General features: G+C 43.4%; 1 protein-coding gene across 1 annotated transcript in view; it reads right to left on the bottom strand.

The window, feature by feature from the left end:
- Positions 1–5,218, bottom strand: part of LOXHD1 (lipoxygenase homology PLAT domains 1) — a 238,164-nt gene extending 232,946 nt beyond the window's left edge. The window contains exon 1 of the mRNA XM_066602615.1: positions 4,614–5,218. The gene's annotated coding sequence lies outside the window, so the exon portion shown is untranslated. The remainder of the gene's footprint in view (positions 1–4,613) is intronic.
- Between the last annotated feature and the right edge of the window lie 19,232 nt (positions 5,219–24,450).

Raw genomic sequence — 24,450 nt, 5'->3', positions numbered from 1 at the left:
TCTTTGTTCAGGGTTTAGTTTTCCTGCTCCGTTCGGGCAGCAGGAAAGGGGAATCCACACAGCTGGAAAGAAGCAAACAGTGCCAGATGGACCCCATTGACTATAATGGCGTTCGTTGGTTCCTGCCCAGAATTTGGATCAGTACTTTGAGCCGGATGTGTGATGGAACCTCCAACCAGAGGTTCTGATGCAGATGTGAAACCGACATTAGGCTAGGTCTCAAAAGTGTTCATCAATCTAAGTAAGAAAAAAATATTTTCTTTCAATAACAGCAAGCAGAGATCTTGAAGATGGCGAGGAATTGAAACCAAAGGGAGAAGATTTATTAAAGGTATCCTTCGATCACTGCCGGTGATCCTCTGTGCCAGGCTCCGTTATCAGTTGTCCAAGATGGCCATAGCAGTTTTATTACTACCTTATGCACATTGTGTATGATCTCTGATTGGCTAGCTTCAATCTCATGATCAGTTCTGGCCAATCAGAGGGCAAGTATAGTGCATAGGTAGTCTAACACTTCCAATGCACTGTCGGGATTAGGTAGAGTTTGAAAATTTCAGCAGCTGTCCTTGATGATGGTAAAAAAAGGCCCAGGAGCAATGGATCAGAGGGACAAGTGTACAGAAGACCATCATTATGTAATATGACACCTCTAGAGATGAGCGAGCATACTCGCTAAGGGCAATTACTCGAGCGAGCATTGCCCTTAGCGAGTACCTGCCCGCTTGAGAGACAAGATTCGGGTGCCGGCGCGGGGGAGCAGTGAGTTGCAGCAGTCAGTAGGGGGGAACGGGGGGGAGAAAAGGAGAGAGAGATCTCCCCTCCGTTCCTCCCCGCTCCCCCCCCCCGCAGCTCCCTGCCCGCCGCCGGCAGCCGAACCTTGTCTCTCGAGTGGGCAGGTACTCGCTAAGGGCAATGCTTGCTCGAGCAATTGCCCTTAGCGAGTATGCTCGCTCATCACTAGACACCTCCCTTTGCCATGATTCACATGCTAGTCTAAGGCTAATTTAACACGGACGAGTGCGATATCGGCCCATTTAACTCGGCTCAATACTGTGCTCACCAAAGTGCGACGTCCCCGAGGATGCGATGTGTTCCGAGGTTACGCCCAAAGATAGGACATGCGGAAAAAGAATCGCACATGTGTATGACAGCATTCAAAATAATAGGGTTAGTATTCGGGCGTGATTTGTGCGTTTCACAACGCACAATTTTCTTGGCCGTGTGAAAGCGGCCTAAAACGGAAGTAATTTGAGCTAAACTTATTAAAGGTTGGAGCATTTTGCTGACTTCAAGTTAGACAACGGGGACATATCTATGATGCCCTAGCATACAAAAGTTGAAAGACTTTTTTTTTTTGCGCACGCATAATACATGCATGTGAACGCACCCACTGAAATCAATGGCTTCTATTCATTGTGCTTTCCCCGTGTAAATACTCTCGTGTGAAGCCGGCCTGCAGGACTTGTAGCAAGCATGGAAAGTTCTAGTCTCCTCCCAACAACCTGCAATGTTGTCATCGCTCCTTAGAGACGCGGTTGATCCTCGGGACAGTCAGCAGCGTTCCCCATCGTAGGAGCAAACATGGCACTGCTTAACCCTCTCCTCACTACTACATGTAGCAGAGCTAAATGTGTTACTAACCTGCTTCTTCTAGGACAACTTAATGTGTTAAAGGGCTTATTCAGGTGGATAACGAATTCTGCAACTTTCTACTATATTTCTACCCGCATTTATTAGGACTGGCGATTTATATGTTAGCCTAAAAGAAAAAATATTGTTGGAGTTAATTGTGCCAAATGTATAAAAGTACAAACGTGTCTTGATAAATTTGGCATATTTTGAAGTTTCCTGAAGTCACAAAATGAAATCTACTCCTGCTATGTGCAAGCATAGATTTCCGATAAAATTTACCGCCATTTTCTGGTGCAGAAAGAGTCAAGCGGTTAGTGCACACCAACTTTGTAGCGATGCTGAACTGGAATGGGGCGCCTAATGAAATACAACTCCGTGGACTCCCCGTTCCATCACCTCTGACCCCGATAACGTCATTAAGGAGCTCAAAGATAATGACCGTGACCCTTTAATAAATCTGTCTTAGCGCTCCTTCAGACAACCATATTTGAGCGTCCAAAATTTGCTCACACGACACGTACAGAATAGAACCATTGATTTCAATGCGTTCATTCTCGTTTCCGTATTTTTCACGCGCAGAAAAAAACGGACCTGCCCTATTTTCTTGTGTATTTGCACACAAAGGGCCCCGTAGACGTCTATAGGAGGTGCGCATGAAGCTGCACAATTCCACGAAAGTAGAAGGGCGTTTCATACAAATTGTGCCAGAAAACTAAATCCATCCGTGGTTGGAACACTGATACATATTTACTTAGATTGGCCTGTGACCTGCCAGTAAATGTGCCCCAGTCTGCCTCAGGGTTAGTTCACATTGGCGCTCTGCTTTTCGGTTTTAATAGATGTTTTTTTTTAATAAAACCAATAGCAAAAGGGATGAAAAACTAAACCAAATAGAAGCCATTATTTTAGTTTTTCTTATCGGATCCAATAGACAGATTTGTCAAAAAAATGGACCATTCCTATTGATTTCAATGGGTTTGTTCTTCCTTTTATGCGCACACACACAAAAAAAAAAAGGACATGCTCTATTTTTGTGTCCATAGAAGTCTATGGTGGGTGCGCAAATGCACACTCAATGCGCGTGCAAATGCGCAATATACTGCTTAGTTCCGTGAAAAAAAAGAAAACATTTGGAGCTCATTAGGCTAAATAGACTTTTAATTCAGGGTGAGGTCGTGTCTCGTATACAAAAAACGCTGTCCTGCATGCACAAAAAATGTAGTAAAATGTACTAATGCGCACGCAAAAAAGCCGTGTTCATAGCGCAAGTTTTTTCTGCGCTGTGTGCAATTTTCAATGGGGCCGGCACAGCAATCAAGCTGCATGCATTGCGATGTAAGGTATCCCTATTGAAAACCATGTGAGTCTCTGTGATCCTTCACCACGACTTCCCCGAAGTGAAGCAAGGCAGTTTTGATATAAAAACGCCTTGCATCCGAGGGGAAATCACATGTTGGCAAGCACAGTATTGGCCCGTGATTCACAGCCCGATATCGCAGTCACCTGTGTGAAGTTAGCCTTATAGATATAAAAATATTGAAAATGCATTGGTTGGATATCTTATTAAAAAAAATCTATATATAAGGCCTCCTTCCCACGGACTGATTTCCCCCGCGTAATACGCGGCGAAAATCCGCCGCGTTGCCCGCAGCTATTAGGTTCTATTGAACCTAATAGCTCAATGCTCACGATGCGGAATTCTGCACCGTGAAATCTCCCGTCCTCCCCCGCGGCATGCTCTATTTGCCGCGGGTGTACGCGCGGACGGCTTCCATTGCAGTCAATGGAAGCCGTCCGTCACGCTGTCGTCCGCTGTAGCTGTGGGCGTGTCATATGACGCGGCCGGCGCGTCACATGACGGTGCGGCGTGTCCCGCGCTCTATTGCGCATGCGTGCCGAAGCGTCATGCGGGACGGAAGACGCCGGATCTGGAGGTAAGTATTGGGGTCTCTGGGGGGTGCCGTGGCGGAGCCCGTCACGGCCGTGGGAAGCCGGCCTAAAGCTTATGAAAAGGTCCAAAACAACGCATTTCTCTAGAAACTGATCTAGAACATCAGGAGCAAAAGTCAAATTTGTGTTGCCAATAGCAACCACTCACAGCACATCTTTCATTTCTTATACTGCCGAGGTAAGATGAAAGCTGTGCTGTGATTGGTTGCTTTTTCTTCTATTGCTGAGGTAAGATGAAAGCTGCGCTGTGATTGGTCGCTAGAGCTCAGCTTTCATTTCTTACACTGCTGAGGTAAAATGAAAGCTACGCCATGTTTGAGTAGGCGGGCCAGCCTACTAGGTAAGTGGGTCAGCTGACGTGTAGACAGTTCAGCTGACTTGGTAGGTGGGTCAAATGACCTAGTAGGCCAGGTGGCATCGTTTAATTCAATGAAATCGCACAGCTGCATGCACAACCTTGTACAGACCGGGACCTTCAGTGCGCAATTGCGTCAGAAAATAGAGTTGCGGTTTTTTCCCCCACGCTCAAAATGCATGGGTAAACACATCTGCAGGAGCCCATTGAAGTCTACGGGTTCTATTTGCACACATGCATGACTACCAATCCATTCAAGCTCCTCTTTATTGTAGGGGGTGCAGTGAGGAGGAGAGGGGGACACAGGACCCCCATTCATGGGATCGGACTGGGTCGCCAAGAGCCCACCTGTCGGATGAATTCTTGGGGCCCACCATACTGCAACCTGCAAATATTACCTGATCCTCATTCATAAAGTCCTCACCACTGCATTCTCAATACACGTCAATAGAAAGGTGGCTGCGGCCCCATTTCCACTGAAGTATATGGAGAATGCAATGGGCAGGAAGTTGTAGACTCTCATTTACCTAATATGTGCACAGTTCATGTGGAAGGTAGGAGGCTGGGGGCCCACCAGGGAATCACCCTGTGGGCCAGTCCAAACCTGGGTGGGATAGCCCCTTTAAATACACCCCTCACTTATTCTGCAATCCCCAGTCCTCTCTAGGTCTCTTACCTGAAGATTTGTATCAGTTCTCAAGTTCCTCTCTGCGCTCCTTGAAAAGTTACAAAGCTTTGTTGCATTGAATAATACACAGAATCTGTACACAGCGATGCCTTGAGGAAGAACAAGCAATACAATTCAACTAGCTCAGAAGTGGTGCCCAGTAGACCAGTAGTCATGCCCAGAAGACCAGTATTTGTGTCTAGTAGTCCTGTAGTAGTACCCAGTAGACCAGTAATTGTGCCCAGTAGACCAGTAGTAGTGACCAGTAGATCAATAGTAGGGACCAGCAGACCTGTAGTAGTATCCAATAGTCCAGTAGTTCTGTCTAGTACACCAGTAGTAGTGTCCAGTAGTTCTGCTCAGTAGACCAGTAGTAGTGTCCAGTCATCCCGTAGTAGAGTCCAGTGGTCCTGTAGTCATGCCCAGTAGACCAGTAGTAGTGACTAGCAGACCTGTAGTAGTGACCAGCAGTCCCTTGGTAGTGCCCAGTAGTCCTGTAGTCATGCCCAGTAGTCCTGTAGTCGTGCCCAGTAGACCAATAGTAGTGACCAGTGAATCAATAGTAGTGACCAGCAGACCTGTAGTAGTGTCCAATAGTCCCGTAGTAGTGTCCTGCAGCCCTGTCCAGTACACCAGTAGTAGTGTCCAGTAGTTGTGCTCAGTAGACCAGTAGTCCTGTCCAGTACACCAGTAGTAGTGTGCAGTAGTCCAGTAGTTGTGCTCAGTAGACCAGTAGTCCTGTCCAGTACACCAGTAGCAGTGTCCAGTAGTTGTGCCCAGTAGACCAGTAATAGTGTCCAGTAGATCAGTAGTAGAAACCAGCAGACCAGTAGTGGTGACCAGCAGTCCACTGGTAGTGTCCAGTAGTTGTGCCCAGTAGACCAGTAGTTGTGCTCAGTAAACCAGTAGTCCTGTCCAGTACACCAGAAGTAGTGTCCAGTAGTTGTATCCAGTAGACCAGTAGTAGTGTCCAGCAGTTGTGCCTAGTAGACCAGTATTCTTGCAGTGCAGTGACCAGTACATTTAGAGTCCATAAGATAGCTGTTCTATGGAAAACAATGCACTTACTATATATTCCTCAGGTATACACACAGCTCTAGTGAGTGCAAATCTGCTGCAGAGGGTGATATTTGGATCTACTGTGTGTGCAGGGATCAGGATTCTCCAGGGATCTCTAGTCACATACGGTATGTATATCAGACATGCAGTCACAGGAGTTGCTAAGGACGCAGAGACCAGCCTGAGGGTGTGTAAGGTATTAGGTACTGAATGAGTCACCAAAGAAGAAGCTGTGAGGACAATACACACTTAGCAGAACATTGTATCCCCCGGGTCACTACTATTCCTATAGATCCCAACCACTCGCCCTCCTTCTACCACCCCGGATCACTACTAATCCTATAGATCCCAACCGCTCGTCCTCCTTCTACCACCCGGATCACTACTGATCTATAGATCCCAACCAGTCATCCTCCTTCTATCACCCTGGATCACTACTGATCTATAGATCCCAACCACTCGTCCTCCTTCTACCACCCTGGATCACTACTGATCTATAGATCCCAACCACTCGTTCTTCTACCACCCTGGATCACTACTGATCTATAGATCCCAACCACTCGTCCTCCTTCTACCACCCCGGATCACTGCAGCACTAATATTCATTATTCTATTATATGTAACATTCTTGTTGCTTCATCTTTTGATTTTCTGATTAATCCCATTTTCTGCAATGACTATAGCTGCACTCTCCACCTAATCACTAGTTATGGCATGATGATATGTATGGCTGCATTACACTTCTAGTCACCCAGCTTTCCCAGACTTCTGAACAGTAAAAACACCTAGGTTTTTAGTAATATTGGAGCAGAGGACAGATCATTGCAGATATAATAGACAGCTCTTGGCTGTTTCGATCAGGGCAAGTTGACACGGGTGTAAGCACATTTCTGCCACGATTTTGCGTGACCGAAATGCACTTAGGGCTGCCTCAGACGAGTGCATCTGCGGGCACAAAATGTTTTCCCGCATTTCGCAGCACATAGAACCCATTGACTTCAAGGGTTTCCTTCACATGTTTTTCTTCTGCGCGCGGGAAAAATGCATCATGCTCTATTTTCGGGTGCAATTGTGCACCGAAGGCTCTCATCTGCATGAACAGCGGGATATTGCTGGTCTAAACAATGCAACCACAGCTAACTAAGTCAGCTAACGCACCTACCAAGTCAGCTGACCCGCTCACTCAGTCAACTGACCCGCCTACTCAACATGGCACTGCTGGGGATAGATACGCAATAGCCCGCGTCAATGCGCACTGCATAGCGCATATGTAGTGGCCCAGTACATGCTTTCCTGGCCCCCTCCATAATGTCATACATGTAATGTCTTTTCTTGATGCACTGGGCAAACTGTCTTGTCATCCTGTTATGTGTATTGCACAGCTGCAGTGCGTGATGGGTTAATGTCTGCAAAACATGAGCTGTCTGCCTGTGAATGTGTCAATTCTATCCTGTCGGGTGGTATGAGAGAGACTAGAAATGTGAGTGCATGAGAGTGGGAAGAGGTCCTTAATCTGTCTTCCATCTTGAGTTCCACCAGAGGAGAAAACACAGAGGCACATGGGGGCACCGTCAGCCCTCATGTGTTGAAGATGGAAGAAGAGGAGAGGTTTTCCCGGAATATGTGTCTGCAACTCAAACTGTAAGTGAGCCCCCAAAGAGAGAGAGTGAGTAGAGTGCAAGTTCAGTCAGTCAAGGCCTAGTGCAGAGGTACTCAATTGTCTGTGTTCACACTCAAGCGTCTTGAAATCTGAGTCTCGCTGAGTGGAGGTACTTGTCTGCTAGAGAGTCTGTGGAGTGACCCTACCTTTTTCCTCCTCTGGAGTGTTCCCCGTCCAGGAGCGGTACCTGATAGATAATGTAGACTGCAGGACCGGTGTCATCCTGAGTTTCCTCTCTGATCTCAAATCTCTTCTTTTGCCTGCACTAGTATATCTTTTGAATTTATGCCTTGTACTACTTAAGTGGACTTTTCAGTAAAGTTCTTTTCAGGCTCTGACCGTTGCCGGGGACCTGAAGTACTTAAACTGTCTGTGGCTCATTTATTTTCCCCACCGATGGTCATGCCGAGGGGTACTGGAATGGTGGCATCACCCGTGACATCCCCTACACCTGTTTTCCTATTTATTAGGCATCCCCATGCCCAGGGGTGTCCGGAAGAGGCTCAGCGCTGCCCTGGCCTTGGTTACGTGTGTCCCTCCAGAAGGGAGTCTGGTAAGTGCCATCGTGAAAAGTCAGCACTTTACCCTCCCAGCACCTCAGTGTATGCCATGTGTCCGGGGTTATCCTACAGGACGCTGCACATATACGTCTCACAATAGCAAGCATATATGCGCTTACGCCCATGTGAGGCTGCTCTTGTACCCTGCGTTATCCAGCATGTATTAGTGTGCACAAAAAATATGCACAAAATCACATTTTGTGCGTGTTTGCACAGCGAATATGCAGATTTTATGCATATGTTGTGTGCACTCACGGAGGCCCATTGATTTCAGTGGGCTCTTGCAGCACGCAGACGTGCACAAGATTGGTCATGCGGCATATTGTTCCATGCAATCACACATCTCGTGAAAAAATACGCTGATGTGAACAGACCCATTGAAATTGATGAATTTAATACACTGTGTATTACACATTCAAAATTTGAATTTATTTCAGCCCCATCAATTACGCCATGTAAACTTACCCTAAAAGTGGTCCTCTGCATCTGCCCGAATCTGTTGGGTGATGGTGCCACCTCTGCCCATAGAATGGAGCACCAGGATGCTTGATCATCTGTTGCTCTATTCAAACACTTCCAATTGTTTGACTGGGGTAGAATAGAGTTACTCATTCTAGTGATCATGGGGATTCCAGTGGTTAGACCTGTAAGGAGGGAGGCCAGGTTTGAGTTTGTGCTGTAATGAGCTCTGTTATGGTTGCTATAGTTATTTAATCTGGATGGTATAATGTGGCCTCTACTGGTCATCCTACATTACTGCAGTTTATTTCTCTAGGGAGTGTTTAATGTGACTTCCCATTGGCTGCAGAGGACCTGTTTGGGGAATCATGTGAGACATGTCCAGGAGAATCTGTGGCTGCTAGAGAGGGACAGTTGCACAAGAAAGAAGGCAGCCAGTGTTTGAGAAGCGACATCATTAAGAGAACAGAACTGCAGGAACTTCAGCTAGAGGGACTGCTATACAGGATTCACATCGTCCTGCAGCTCTGCGAATCGGGCTTCTCCCAACAGACATTCAAAAATGCATCACCTACATTGTGGTACCAAACACTTTGGAGATAAGTAAGTGAGGTAGGCCCTCAAGAAAAGGCTCAACGTGTGCACAGAGTAGTGACTAAAAGCAGGCCTGCCAGTTAAAATATGTAAACTCGAGCCAACCCAAGCGGTACACGTATTCATCTATCAGTTGTGCACAAGTTATTGCGCAACACTTGGGAGCGACTGCCATTGCTGAGTTGAAACATTCAGTGATACTATCATGTGTTCAACAGTTGAAGTGTGTGCTGACCTTTGTGATTTATAAAAGATTGCTACCATCCCCCACTCGTGTTAGAATTAAGCATATTGCTTATCCCCCAAGTTTATTTGTTAAAAAAAAAAAAACACATATTTTTTGTAAGCCCGCAGTCCGCATCGTACTGATTCCTGTGTCGCCTGCCCCTACCGTAACAGATCCACACCGAGCATCTTTCCAGTGGATATGTAATAAATCTTTGTGACTGAAATACTCCTTGATGCTACTGAGCATTAGCTCACATCAGCTGCATATGACCATTAATGTCAAAATCATTAAGGTGGAGACATACTGATTTCAGCTAGATTGACCAACTGTTTAATGTATGTGAGGGTGTCCCAACTCTCCGCCAATGACTAATGTATTTTTGTTCTCAAGGGAAATAAGCAACCGCCAGAAGTTTGTGGGAGCTGCTTGTTTCTTCACTGTATTAAGAACACATGCACACTCATTATGCATGTATATGGGGGAGCTTGTAAGGGATATCTGTCAGCTAAACAAGCATTCTTAATTGGTCACCTTGAGGGTGAAGTCACATGAACGTATATCGGCTCGGTTTTTACGCCGAGCCGATATACGTTGTCCTCGTGTGCAGGAGGGGGAGGATGGAAGAGCCAGGAGCAGGAACTGAGCTCCCGGCCCCCTCTCCGCCCCTCTGCACTATTTGTAATGGGAAGAGGCGGGGCGGGGCTAAGTGCCGAGAATTAGCCCCGCCCCCGTCCCACCTTTCCCCATTGCAAATAGTGCAGAGGAGGCAGAGAGGGGGGCGGGAGCTCAGTTCCTGCACTTGGCTGTTCCATCCTCCCCCCCCCCCCGCACACTAGGACAACGTATATCGGCTCGGCGTGAAAACCGAGCCGATATACGTTTGTGTGACTTCACCCTTAATTTGTAGATGGGTATTAGATATACAGTAAGTGTTATGTTAGTTAACTGGTAGAAAGTGTGTAAAAGAGAGGAAGACCCATAGCAAAGATCAAACATGGTCCCTTCATAATGTCATACCTTCCAACTTTACTGGGAAGGAAGGAGAGATAGCTAAAGGACCGGTGATCAATCACTAAGCTCTGTTATTGACTGTAGCCCCTGTTATGTCTCGTAAACTGGGCAAGACTGGAGCTGTCAACCGAGACAAGAGCGGTGGACCAAATGCCATCGTAGGACACAGCGGGAGCAATAAGAGGTGAATATATCACCATTTGTTATTTGAATACATGGGAAAGAGGTTGTCCAAAGTTCTTACAGCTTGGACAACCCCTTTAAGTTTGTACTTCCTAGTATGACCTATCAGAGGTATCAGTTCACAAACAAGAATGCCACTACCCATCATCGCTCTACAGACCAAACAGTGACTTATCAGAGGTAGTCAGTGGCAGGATAAACAACAACATTCTCACATGTGACTCACAAAGGACATCATCACTAATTAGCATTGGGGTATTCTTCTCCATCCTCTCCAGACCGACATGACGGCTTCTGTTGGACACAACTTGTCTCATCAGAGATTTCCACACAGATATCTTTGGCTCTTTGCTTTGTCATAATCCCTATATAACAGGACTGTTGAACAGCTAGCATCCTATATCAGAAAAGAAAGGGGAAAAATTCCTCTCCTAGAACTCCAGCAATTGGTCTCCTCATTTCCTAGACATTTACAGACTATTGTAAAAAGAAGAGGGGATGCTACGCAATGGTAGACACGATCCTGGCCCAACTTTTGTGAGATGTGTTACTGCCATCAATTTCTAAAGGAGTTAATTTTTTTTAACAAAATGGAAAAATGTCTCACATTCACCTTCTGATATGTGTTTTATGTGCTATTGTGAATAAAATATGGTCATATGAGATTTCCAAATCAATGCTTTTTTTTTCTTTTACACAGCATCCCAACTTTTTGGGAATTCGGGTTGTATCTAGCCATAATGTCCCCCTGTAGCCATACTGTTTCTTTGTAGTAAATAAGGTTCCTCTGTAGTAATAAATAGCCATATCGCCCTCCTGTAGGAATATACATCCATACTGCCCCCTGTAGTAATATATAGCCATAATATCCTCATGTAGTAATAAATAGCCATACTTTTCCCTATGGTTATAAATAAAGCCTTACTGTCCCCCTATAGTAACAATTAGCCATAGCCTGTAATAACATATAGACATAATGTTGCCCATATTAGAATAATAAACTTACCTCCTCCACAGTCCCACACTGCCTTACATCCACCTCTTGTATTTTTCTGGCTGACATCCTTTGGAATGATGCAGGCGACGCAGTGACATCATCAGGCCACCAGAGTGGCTTTCAACCGAGACAAGCAAAAGAACTTCAGGGACAGCAGGTGAAAACTGGGACTGTCCCGCAGGACCCGAGATGCTTGGGAGGTGTGATATCATAAAACACGCTGGGACTCGTAGGTTCACCTCTTATATTCTGCCTCTGTAATTTTCTCTGTTGAAGGAGTATTCTGGGACTTTATTTTTTGCTTTTGATCTTTGCTGATCATCTGTTTCCAAGGGCCTCTGTCATTTAGGTCATCGCAAGAAGCAGAAGCGCTGACCATAGCGCAGTGGCTTGGGTTGGTATTGCAGGTGCAGCTCTCATTGAATTCAGTGGCAGCAATACCTGCAGTACCAAGCCGAACCACTGCGGAACAGTCAGCACAATCTGCTTTGTGCGCTGACTGCAGTGACAGCAGCCACACGATCAGCTGATCGGCAGTGATCCCGAACAGTGTATCCCTGCCAATCATCTACTAAGAAAAAAAATTAAAATGTCCCGGAATACCAGAGGAAATTATAAGGGGACAATATAAGAGGTGGAACTACTAGTCCCAGCATGCATATGTTGTTATGTGATATGAAAAAACATTACAAGGAGGGGGTATAAAAGAACTACAACTCCCAGCACTCCCAGGCTGTTATAATGGGAAGTCAGAAGAGGAGAGAACTACATCTCCCAGTGTTTCCACCTGGCTATAAAATCTTACCCAAAAATCCAAGGACCCACTGTGGCTGGTGACATGGGTGGGCACTAATGACAACAAGCAGAGCCATCAAGATCAGCTACTGAAACACAGTGGTAAATGCAACAAAACAATGAAACTTCACAAAATTTGTCTCTTATCATTTATGACTTTATTGTAATCTCATCATTGTCAAATGGAATTACACGCACATCATTTTTGCTGTGGACACAGTGACAGACAAGTATTACCCTGATAGCAGTCTACATGTTATGGCTTACATCAGCGATTTAGGCTCATATCAAAGCTTTGCTCTGCATTCTCCTGGTTTGTACAGTTTGTACAGTTAACTAACACAAGATTAGTCCTCTCAGTACTTCCTTCAGGATAATGCAGAATTACAATGTTTCCATTTGCTTCATAAATAGTCTTAGATGTCTCTTTTAGCCAATGTATATAGTACAATAGTTCAACCAGCACCCACAGGATTCACAGGGGTGGGACCAATATGAACAAATATTGTATCACCAGGCACCATTGTTATATACGTCTCTACATTCTTCATTAAAACACATCCTTTATACAATATTGCAGTTCCAGAATATGTCTACAGGGGGTGCAACTGTTACCCAAAACTCTTTAACAAAGTTTTTTTCCTTCTGGTTTTATGTAAATAAAAAGTTTAGTCATTGCATAATGAAAAGTTCTGCAACTTTCTAATATACTTTGGGAGGAATTTATCATCAGTTTTCTGGCAGCTTTTCTTCCCTTCTCTGGTTTAAAGATGCAAGAAACGTATTAAATGTTGCAGAATGTTCATAAATTTGTTGCATCTTTGAATATGTCTAGAGATGTGGCGTTACTTTGCAACTTTTTAAAAAGTGTCTCTAAAAAAAAATGTCTCACTTCGCCCCCCTTTCTAGACATATTTGTAAAGTGGAGTAAGAAGCGTGACGTGTGTTCTTGGCACAAATCAATAGTGAATTTGTCTAAATTGATTTGAACCAAAAAATGACTCAGCTTACATCAGAATTCTGGCAAAACACTAAACACAAGGGGGCATATTTATTTCTAATGAATATGGACACCTTGGGGGCAATTTCTTTTCGACCCAAATGCATGCATTTTGGACTGATAATCATTTTTGCAATAGGATTTATTTTAAAATATACACTGTGTCTTCGCAGCTTGTACATATCCCTGTTTATAGGAACTGCGGTCTAAGGGCTCATTTACATTTGCAGGAACAGCCTCCGTTGTTTGATTTAGTTCTAGGAGCCGAACTACAACAAAAGTGGAAGTGTTGGGTCCAGCATGGAACGGAACCCATTGACTATAATGGATTTCCATTCAGTGCCGTTAGGCACTCCAGCACTTTCACGGAGGCTCTGAACCAAACCTTCGACACCGCTGTGAAGACAGATTAAGTCTCCATATGAGATCAGTAAGTGAGGCTGGACTGACAACTTAGTTTTCAGCCCTTATCTCTCCTCTCTTGCAATTTTTTTATCGGCTAACTTATAACCACAAAGATAAACATTGTTGTGATCATAAATGAATTTATAAGAAGGTGCCGGAGAGGAGGGAGCAGAGGGAAATCAAGCCATGAGTCCAGCCTCACTGACAGATCTCCTATTGAGATCCAGGGTACTTCTACACAGGATGTCTATCAGGGACTTAAGTGCCTGACAGTCATTCCAACAATGACCGCTTCTTTGTTTTCACACAGGAGCGGTGATTGCCAATTGAATGGAGGAGAGAGCCAGAGATCATTACGGCCACCTGCCTCAATGCACTGCAAACAGGCAGTCACTCATAGTTGAAGATAGCCTGTTTAAACGGGCCAACAGTCGCTTGATTTTTAGGTGAGCCAAAAACCAAGTGACTCCGACAAGTGAGTGATTCTCTCTCAATTGCCCCGTCGAGTCCCATGTTTACACAGGATCATAGTCACCCATTATCGCTTTTTTTTAGCAATTACTTGGGTGACTATCAGCCCGTGTAAAAGTATCCTTAGACTGCAGTTTCTATCTACAGTGATATGTAGAAGCTGCAGAAGACAAACTGCACAATTTCTAATCAAACCCCATTGCAAAAATGATTGTCATCCAAGAATACCCCCAAAAGTGTCCATAGTCTTGTTAACATCATGTAAAAAATTTCTGCTTGCTGTCTGTGAAAATGTATATTCATGTTTACACCTAGAGGCTGAAAACTATTTACACCTAATACTTCTCACAGCTGAAGTCAGCTATATTGATATCAGGAGCACAACTCTTTCCTGTAGTGATGCTACAATGTATTAAGTGCGTCTTCTGCAGTAAAGGCGGTTTAGTTCATCGAGGATTATTTACACAGGATACAATCCCACCAAACTGAGACGTAAGAAGTATCATGTCAATACAGTTATTCAGCTGCTGAATGGACATAAGAGTGATTCCATTCCGAAAAGCAAGGAGAGATTTTCAAAATATTGAGGTTTCACTTGAAAAGAAAAAACAGTAAAACCCATGAACCCTTCTCCCTGAAGTACAAATTAAAGAGGATCCACAAAAAATGTCATTAAATAGCAAAATACCCCTCCTCTTCACTCTGCAGCTCCTGCACTCAGGTGTACTCAGGTTCTGGAGATTGCTACCACGGGTAATGGGGACAGTATATTTGGTAAGTTAGAAGAAGAGACTAAATGGAACGGAGCATGACTACAGGATCAGACTACATACAGATTTGCTTGTAGTCTGTTACTATGGGGACACATAGATCTGAATATGTGCTGTATGCACAGAACGGTAGGATGTTTCTAAGCAAAATTATTTACAAAGTTGCTTCATTTTATATTATATCAGTTACAAAGGAAGGCATAGCCTTTAATTCTGTCAGTACCAGTTATCATTAGCCAGTTGCCTAGCACAATGGCGGGATGACCCTACAGGATCCGTCTCTCAGATCTTACTCATATCCTGTCAAAGTCATAATTGCACCCATGAGATGAAGCCAACCAAGTAGTAATCTGATCCCTGGAACAAGGGATATACCAAAAGATATGAGGCCAGGAAGATGTGACATGACTTATATATCATAGTTGGTATATCCATTTCCATCGATCATGGTGGCTGCTGAGACTGCTAGAATGAAAATTCATTGTCAGCTATGGATTTTCCCATAAAAACTATAAAATGCATTTTCAGATCATTTATGAAAAATTATTCAAAGTCTCAGGGTGGACATCAAAACTGCTACCTGCTTATCTTCATACATTTAGGATCCCGGCTCGTAGCTGTATTGATTTCTATAGGAATCAAAGTAGGCAGGTAGGGCTGCTTTCACACCAGCATTAGGATCAATTTAGGGTGTCCGTTCCTCTGTTTTTGGAGGAGAGAAACTGATATAAAACGCAAAAAAACAGATCCACTTTTTTTCTCCACTGATTTCAATGGGGTTTCAAAAAAATGGAAAGCAAACAGAAAGGCTTCCATTCCGTTAGGCTTCCATTTTTTCGGACAGAAAAATAGTGCTGCAGTAAATTGTATAAATTGTGTTTTTTATGTTAAAAATATTTTATAACAATTGTTGGTGTTTTTTTTTAATTTTGATATGTGAAAAAAGTCTTAAATCAGACCACTAAGCCTAATAATAGTCTGAAAATTCCTTTTCTGTGGAGAAAAGTTCTCAGCAGTCATCTCATTATTATCACAGGCAGGATTACAATGAAAAGTAACAGCTAAACATACATAACACAGGATCCAGCATTCACAATAGGAAATGGACACAGCTCACCTCCTCCCCCTCCATGTACACTGACCACTAAGCCTAATAATAGTCTGACACTCCCTGTTCTATAGAGGAACCTTCTAAGCTGTCATCTCATTATCATCACAGGCAAGATAACAATGAAAGGTAACTGTTATCTATATGAAGATAACACAGGATCCATGATTCATAATAGATGATGGTCACAGCATACCTCCTCCCCATCTGTACATGTCATAGAGCATGCCCGCAGCGCTTTCGCATAGAAATGAATGAACAATCTCCAGTCTAATTCTCTGGTCCATGAGGCTGCTCTTAAGCGTATTTCCAATTGCTGTTAACTGCATCTCAAGAAAGGCCACCCCCACAGTCATGTATAGACAACAGAATAAAAAACATCTACAATCGAAAAAATATAAACTTATTAGAAAAATTTAAAATATTTTATCTGGTTTAATTAGTAACAAAAAATATATAAACAATACATTCCCTTTAATAACATGTTGCTCATACATTCCCCACTAATATCCACTTTCATGGACTCTTTATCCTGGATGGATGTCCCATGGTCATTAAAATCAATGGGATATATGGAAACCTAAAAGTGAGTGCAGTCCTAGGGGTCTGTACCTCCAATTTTACCTAAAAGTGATGGCCCTGCATAAATTACCATCTTTACTTGGGGTGTTTGCGGGGGTTCTCGACTCTGGCTAACAGAGGGGCCCCAAATGAGGAGCCGTTACTACAGTATGATACTTACACTCACTAACAGGATATGAAAAGGAGGTAACTCCTTAAATAGGTATTGCCATCTCAAACCTTTGCAGCATATCCACCGGATATCCCATCTTTGGGACCTGCACCTATCTTGAGTTAGGGCCCCGCACCTCCTCCGGCCACTCTGAATTCAGTTGCAAGAGGTGGTCAGGAGGACTTAAATAGCCAAACTCCATGTACGGCACTGCTTGTGTAACTCTCATAGAAGTCAACGGGAGTTACACACAGGGAGCTCTGCTATTTCTGTAACTCAGGAGCTGCTGAAACAGCATAGCTCACTGTGCTATATCATTGACTTCTATGGGAGTTACAGAAACGGCATAGTTCAGCTGATCTCAGCTATCTCCATCATTGCAGCTACCTTAAAATCAGCAGTGTCCCCATCTTGACCATGTTTGGCCAAGACTGCAACACCCCTTTAATATACCAAATATACCTTATGGCTGTCCGTCATCGTAGTAGGAAAGGGCTAATTTCTTATGATTGTCTAAACTTTCAATAAGATTGTAATCGTTCAACAATAGTTAATCGACCGGGACCCGCTGCCGGGGATCCACGCTGATCGTCTGGCCCGCTGTCAGTGCAGAGGGGCCGGAAGTTGCCATAGCCAGCTTCACTCCTATTGGGAGCTGAAGCTGGCTATTAAATTTCCGGCACTTCTGCCTTCCACAAGGGGTTGGACATGGAAGTTTAATAGAAGGCTTCAGCTTCCATTGATTTCAATGGGAATAAAGCTGGCTATGGCACTTCCGCTTCCATCCCCGATGATGATGTCGGGCTTGCTGCACTGGCAGCAGGCTGGGTGATCAGCTGGGTGACCCTAAGCGTTAGTCCCTGGTGATTAATTATTGATGACCCCTTTAATGCATAAAGTGAGATGACAAACACATGTATAACGTTCAACTATCTATCACATATATAACATCCCATCATCGACCACTGGAGCTGTAATAACAGTTACAATTGTCATATATGGAGAAACTGATTTGCAGTAAACAAAGCTAACTCATAATTGGTTGCAAAAACCTTGTAAAAATGATGATAATAATACCTGATGCCTATAATTTTTGAGGAATGCTTCCTTACAATATTAAAGGGAAATTGCAATTACTTATTTTGCTTGCAGTACCATTCCAGGCCACTACACAGTAAAAAGGTGTGCTAGTTCCCGAGCACAGCGGTACCTGCATACAGCTAATCATGGGGGTACCAGGCGCCGGACCTCCACCGATCTGATATTGAGAGGTCATCAACATCAGGTCCCAAAAAAACCATTTAAAAGGAATTCTTAAGGAAATTAGCAATTATTTATTTTGCTTGCAGTACTACTTTTTACCAGCACAGATAGAAAACACCCCTAAACATAGTTCCATTTTTTAACATGCAATCATTTAAAATTTCCTATATATACCACTAATTCCCAGTTGGATACAATATAAAAGTCTCCTCTGCTTTTACTATAACGAGTAATTTACATTTGCAAATATGATATGAAAAAAACTGCATTTGTCCATCTGTTCTTAGTAATGTTTTAGTATATTCTAATTACCACAGCGTTGCTATAGTTATAATCTTTTATTTATTAAGTGGCATCTTCCTCACCTTCCGGCAGCCTGTAGCTCCCCTTTTACTGTCTGTAGGCTCTCTAGAGAATATAGAGGGGGAGGAGGGGGATGCAGATGCAGTATAGTATCTCTAATTCTCTGGAGCAGCATGGTGGAGATATGTGAGAGCACAGCACAGCTCCCCCATCTAAGTAATAATGCACTTCTTTACGTCTGCCCGACAGTTAATAGTGAATGAGAAGGCTAGCATACACCATGTATTCCCGATTTGCAATTGAAGATATGCCATATATGCAATCTGGTCCCTAAAGACTTCCTAATGTCCATTAGATTGCATGGTTCACAAGTACTTCTAGACAGAGATGAAGGCGCAGCAAAAGTACCGTAACATGAGCCGATAGTTGCCCCCCCCCCCCCCCTCAAAAAAAAAGAAAATCGCTCAAATGAGTGATTTCAGGCGACTGTCGGCCCGTGGACACATGCACTCAATAGGGCACTGAGCGAGAAGTTGCTCAATAGTTGCTAGACAGTCTGTTTTACTGAAGCGGAACGACTGCTAAGTGGCTTCTTGATCACTGTAAACAGGAGTCGCTCAATCTATGAGCAACTCCCGTTACCTATTAATGGAGGTGGGTGGGCCGGAACTATCCCTGACCCGCTCAGCTTCCATTCACTGTGTGAAGCACAGGAGTAATAGTCGCTTGTACAGACGTTGGGCACTTATGCACTCAGTAGTCGTACTATATAAAGGTACCTAAAGAGATGACCAGAAACATTCATTAGTAGATGGAAAGCTAGGGCCCCTCATGCTGTTCTGTGCAGGGGCCCGGTTGTATCGCCTGTGGACATCCCTGCCCAATGTTATACTGTACATACTAGTCAGATGCCATATTAATAATGATTGGTATGTGAAGCAGATTCCCTTTTAGTAATGGCAAGTATACAAAACAGACGGCACATTACTGAAGGTTAGTATACAAGATAGACCCCCATATCACCGATCACTAGTATACAAGGTAGTCTTCGCATATTGATGGTTAGTAGTATACAAGACAGACAGTGCTTTAATGCTAGCTAGTATACAAGGTAGTCCTCACATTTTGACGGGTAGTAGAGAAGACAGATAGCACACTATATGATTGTTCTCAGTAAGATAGATAATGTAGATAAGATACCTTTTAATAGATAACAAATAGAAGTGTTACAGCAAGCTTTTGAGACTACTTAGTCCTCTTCGTTGGGCAAGCATAACAAGTTACACCTTACCTAATGAAGAAACCCAAGCGGTCTTGAAAGCTGACTGTATCACCATTTCTTTTTGTTTCCTATTACAGATGAGCGAGCATACTCGCTAAGGACAATAACTCGATCAAGCATTGCCCTTAGCGAGTACCTGCCCGCTCGGAAGAAAAGGTTCGGCTGCCGGCGCGTGTGAGAGGTGAGTTGCGGCAGTGAGCAGTGGGGAGCGGGAGATCTCCCCTCCGTTCCTCCCTGCTGTCCCCTGCCGCCGGCAGCCGAACCTTTTCTTCCGAGCGGGCAGGTACTCGCTAAGGGCAATGCTTGATCGAGTAATTGTCCTTAGCGAGTATGCTCGCTCATCTCTATTTCCTATTAAAAGATTACTAGATTACTTTGTATTACCAAGAAGAATCACATTTTGTTCTACTGGCTAACATGGTACCAAGCTTTTTCATTTTACCAGACATTACATTACTGTAGGCTAGTATACAAGGTAGACCCTATTTTAATGGGTAGTATACAAGACAGACAGCACATTACATGATTGTTCTCAATAAGAGAAAAAAGTAATCCTGTTAAAACAATAATGGCTGTAACAAAAATATATGTTACAGCAAGCTTTCGAGACTACTTGGGCCTCTTCATCAGGTTAGCATAACAAGTTACACCCTGCCTGATGAAGAAATCCAAGTGGTCTTGAAAGCTTACTGTGACATCATTTCTATTTGTTAGCTATTAAAAGGCACCATATCTGTAAGATGACTTTGTCTTACCAAGAACAATCACATTCTTTTTTGTTGGCTAACATGGTACGAAACGATTTTCTTTTTACCAGATAGTACATTACTGTAGGCTAGTATACAAGGTAGACCTCACATTTTCATGAGCAGTGCACAAGACAGACAGCACATTACTGATGGCTAGTATACAAGGCAAACCGTTCATTAGTAGGTAGTAGCATCAGCAGCTAGCATACAAAGCGGACTATACAGTAGATTACTGATGTCTAATATACAAGGCAGACCTTCACTATTGATAGCAAGTATACAAAAGCAGATTCTACTTTACCAATGAATAGCTATAAAGCATACCGCCAGCATACAAAGCATATCTATGCTATTGATGGCTATTATACAACAGTCCTATTTTGCTTATGACTAATATACAGTGTAGATGACGTATTACAGATACAGTGTTTGGTCTAAGATGGCAATTCTTTAAAAAGACAGGGTTAAATCCTAATGACGATCGTCCCCCTTGATAATGGCTATCACCACTTTCATTTTTACAAAGTGGCTAATATACAAGTCAGACGCCAAAGTGTTCCCATTCGCAGTGACTGGTTTTCGTCTATTTCAGATGAGCGTTTTTACTTTCCGTTTAGCTGTTTTAATTGTGGGGGCAGCAAAATGGAAAGAAAATGTTTCAGTTTTCCTGTCCATCGAAATACATTGAAAATGAAGATGAACCAATCAAGCAGTACAAAAACTGGATCCGTTTAGAAGGCTGAAAAATGGAAACGTTAAGCATACTTTCCGGTTTTGTGAAGGAGCTGCATGATGGATCCGCCCAAAAAATAGAAAGAATGTTTTCCGGTCATTTCCATTTCACATTCCTTTTGAACAGCTTCATTTTTTTGTAAAACTTGATCCACTGAAAAAGCGCCAGTGGGAACTCCGCCTAACATTGGAGCTGGCACTAGAGTCGGTATCGGACTGGGAGCTAGCATATAAAATAGATCACAATCTGTTCTGCCCCTTCCTCTAATTTACACTATGTAGTAAATCTCTAAATTTGCACCATCCATTCAAAAACCTTATGACGGATAGCCAAAATTCACAGCGGGGCACCCATCGCCTCTTGGACTTTCTTTCTTCTATATAATAGGATTTGCTTAAATGAAAACAACTTCCTGTTAAAGACATGTCCATGGAATATGGTGGATGTGTTATACACGTCATCTATATATCCTGGGCACTATTCACTACAGGATCCATATGGACAGTCCTGGAAGCAGTCAGGGATCTTCTCAATATTTCCAAATTTCACAACTAAATATAGCACCAAAGGGAGGCAGATCTGGAACGTATATTAAGGCACTGTACAATTTATATCCATAACTTTACGAAATGGGACAGTCTGGTGTTTGAGGATTGTTAATTAGTAAAGGGTAATAGTGTTGTTAGAACCAAAACAGTCAAAGTTTGGGTGAAACTTTGGTAAAAGTTTGGTTCGGCATAAACTTTGGATGGTTGATCTCATACAAATTCACTATAATGGCCGCTTCTTCTTGCTTCTTTGTTCTTCTTCTGTTATACAGGGCTTTTATGGCTCTTAAACAGTGTTATACACTAGTTTTAGGGGCATTGGTGAATTTCCACTTCAGATTGAACTGATTTGGATGGGACCAAATTTTTTGCACAAATTCGGCAAGCTGGCCAAACTAAACTTTTGAAAAGTTTGCTCATCACTAAGAGGTTTGATTTTGGCAAGTCTTTTCAATTGTTCTATTGCATCTGAAATTAAAAAAAGAAACAATTTTCCTACTGTTTTGTGTTTACAGCTCTTCTGCATATCTATGTGTCTCCATAGTATAATCTGACCCTGCAGTTGTATACCACTCAACTCCCTCTGATAACCACCTACAGAAGAGGGAGCAGAGGGAGAGACAGCAGAATCAGAGTACACAAGATTTCATTCTAGTCTGTAACCATAGAGACATATAGGGGGAAATTTACCTAGACCGGTGGTTTATATGCCAGTCTATGTCCAAAGTGCCCTAGAGTGAAGTGCACCAAATTTCTCAAGAGGCTCAAGCACATGAGCCAGAATGTGAATTTTTTGCCAGCTATGAACTAGTGTAAATTATAGGCCGCTGGAGGTCCCGACTCGTTTTTTTGGCCAACCCACTTTTAGAAAATTCCCCAGAGGGCCAGAGAAAGGTCAAAATGCTACAGAAATGGGAAACTTTTCTATACCAGAAAACTGGAGTAAGACAAGATAAATTCTCCCTATAGAATTTGCAAAGTTGCTACATTTTAGTTAGGTATTTTGGAGCAATTGAAAATAAAATTGGTTGCAAAAGTATACAACCCCATAAATTCTAAAAACACCTCACATTGCTTATTTCAGGTGTCTTCTATTTTTTGGGTGACAGAACAGTAGCATTTGGGGCACAACACAAGGACACATTGAGACTTCTGGTGACAAGGTAATGACACACTGACACTTGGAGTACAGAACAAAGATACATTCACATACGTGGCTACAGAACAATGACACACTGACACTTAGGGTGGCAGAACAGTGGTGCAGTGATACCTGAGGTACAGGACAATGATACACTGACTCTTGGGGTGCAGAACAATGACATTCATACTTGGGATCTGAGACAAATAACACATTGACATTTGGGGTGGCAGATAAATGATACTAGTGCAGTCTAAAGAACAATGACACACTGACAGGTACAGAATAATAGCACACTGACACTTGGGCTTACATGGAAATCACACACTGATGTGTGGAATGATAGAACAATGGCACGTTGGCACTTTGGGTGACGAAACAGTGACACACTGACACTTGGGGTGCAGAATAATCACACACTGAAACTTGGGACATGAGACAACTAACACTGACATATGAGGTGACAGATAAATAACACAATTATTGTGTTAAAAAATATTGATATGCTGACACTTGGAGTGACAGAACAATGGCACACTGACACTTAGGATGAGACAATGGGACACTGAGACTTGGGGTGACAGAAGAATGAGACACTAACACTTGGGGTTACAGGACATTGCCACATGTGGGGTGACAGAACAACGGCATGCTGACACAAGGATGATAGAACAATGGGACAAACAATGGGACACTGACACTTGGGTGACAGAACAGTGACACACTGATGGGAGGTGATAGAACAATGGCACACTAACACTTGGGATGAGACAATGGGACACTGACACTTGGGGTGACTGAAGAATGATACACTGGCACTTGGAGTGACAGAACAATGACACACTAACATTTGGAGTGACAGAACATTGCCGCATGCGGGATGACAGAACAATGGCACACTGACATGAGGGTGATAGAACAATGAGAAACTGACACTTGGAGTGACAGAACAATGACACACCAACACTTGGGGTGACAGACAGAACATTGCCACACGTGGGGTGACAGAACATTGCCACATGTGGGGTGACAGAACAATGGCACACTGACATAAGGGTGATAGAACAATGGGACACTGACACTTGGGTGACAGAACAGTGACACACTGATAGGGGGGTGATAGAACAATGGCACACTGACACTTGGGATGAGACAACGGGACACTGACACTTGGGGTTAAAGAAGAATGATACACTGGCACTTGGAGTAACAGAACAATGACACGATAACATTTGGTGTGACAGAACATTGACGCATGTGTGGTGACAGAACAATGGCACACTGACACAAGGGTAATAGAACAATAAGAAACTGACACTTGGAATGACAGAACAATGACACACTAACACTTGGGGGGACAGACAGAACATTGCCCCATGTGGGGTGACAGAACAATAGCACACTGACATGAGGGTGATAGAACAATAGGATACTGACACTTGGAGTGACAGAAGAATGATACATTGGCATTTAGGGTGACAGATCAGTGACGCACTGATAGGAGGGTGATAAAACAATGGCACACTGACATTTGGGATGAGACAACAGGACACTGACACTTGGGGTGACAGAAGAATTATACACTGACACTTGGAGTGACAGAACATTGCCACATGTGGGGTGACAGATTAATGGGACACTGACACTTGGAGTGACAGAAGAATGATACACTGGCACTTGGGGTGATAGAACAGTGACACACTGATAGGAGGGTGATAGAACAATGGCACACTGACACTTGGGATGAGACAACGGGACACTGACACTTGGGGTGACAGAAGCATGATACACTG

The sequence above is a fragment of the Eleutherodactylus coqui genome, chromosome 5, assembly GCF_035609145.1.
Source record: "Eleutherodactylus coqui strain aEleCoq1 chromosome 5, aEleCoq1.hap1, whole genome shotgun sequence".
NCBI classification, from domain to species: domain Eukaryota; kingdom Metazoa; phylum Chordata; class Amphibia; order Anura; family Eleutherodactylidae; genus Eleutherodactylus; species Eleutherodactylus coqui.
This window is presented reverse-complemented; position numbering and strand designations above follow the sequence as displayed.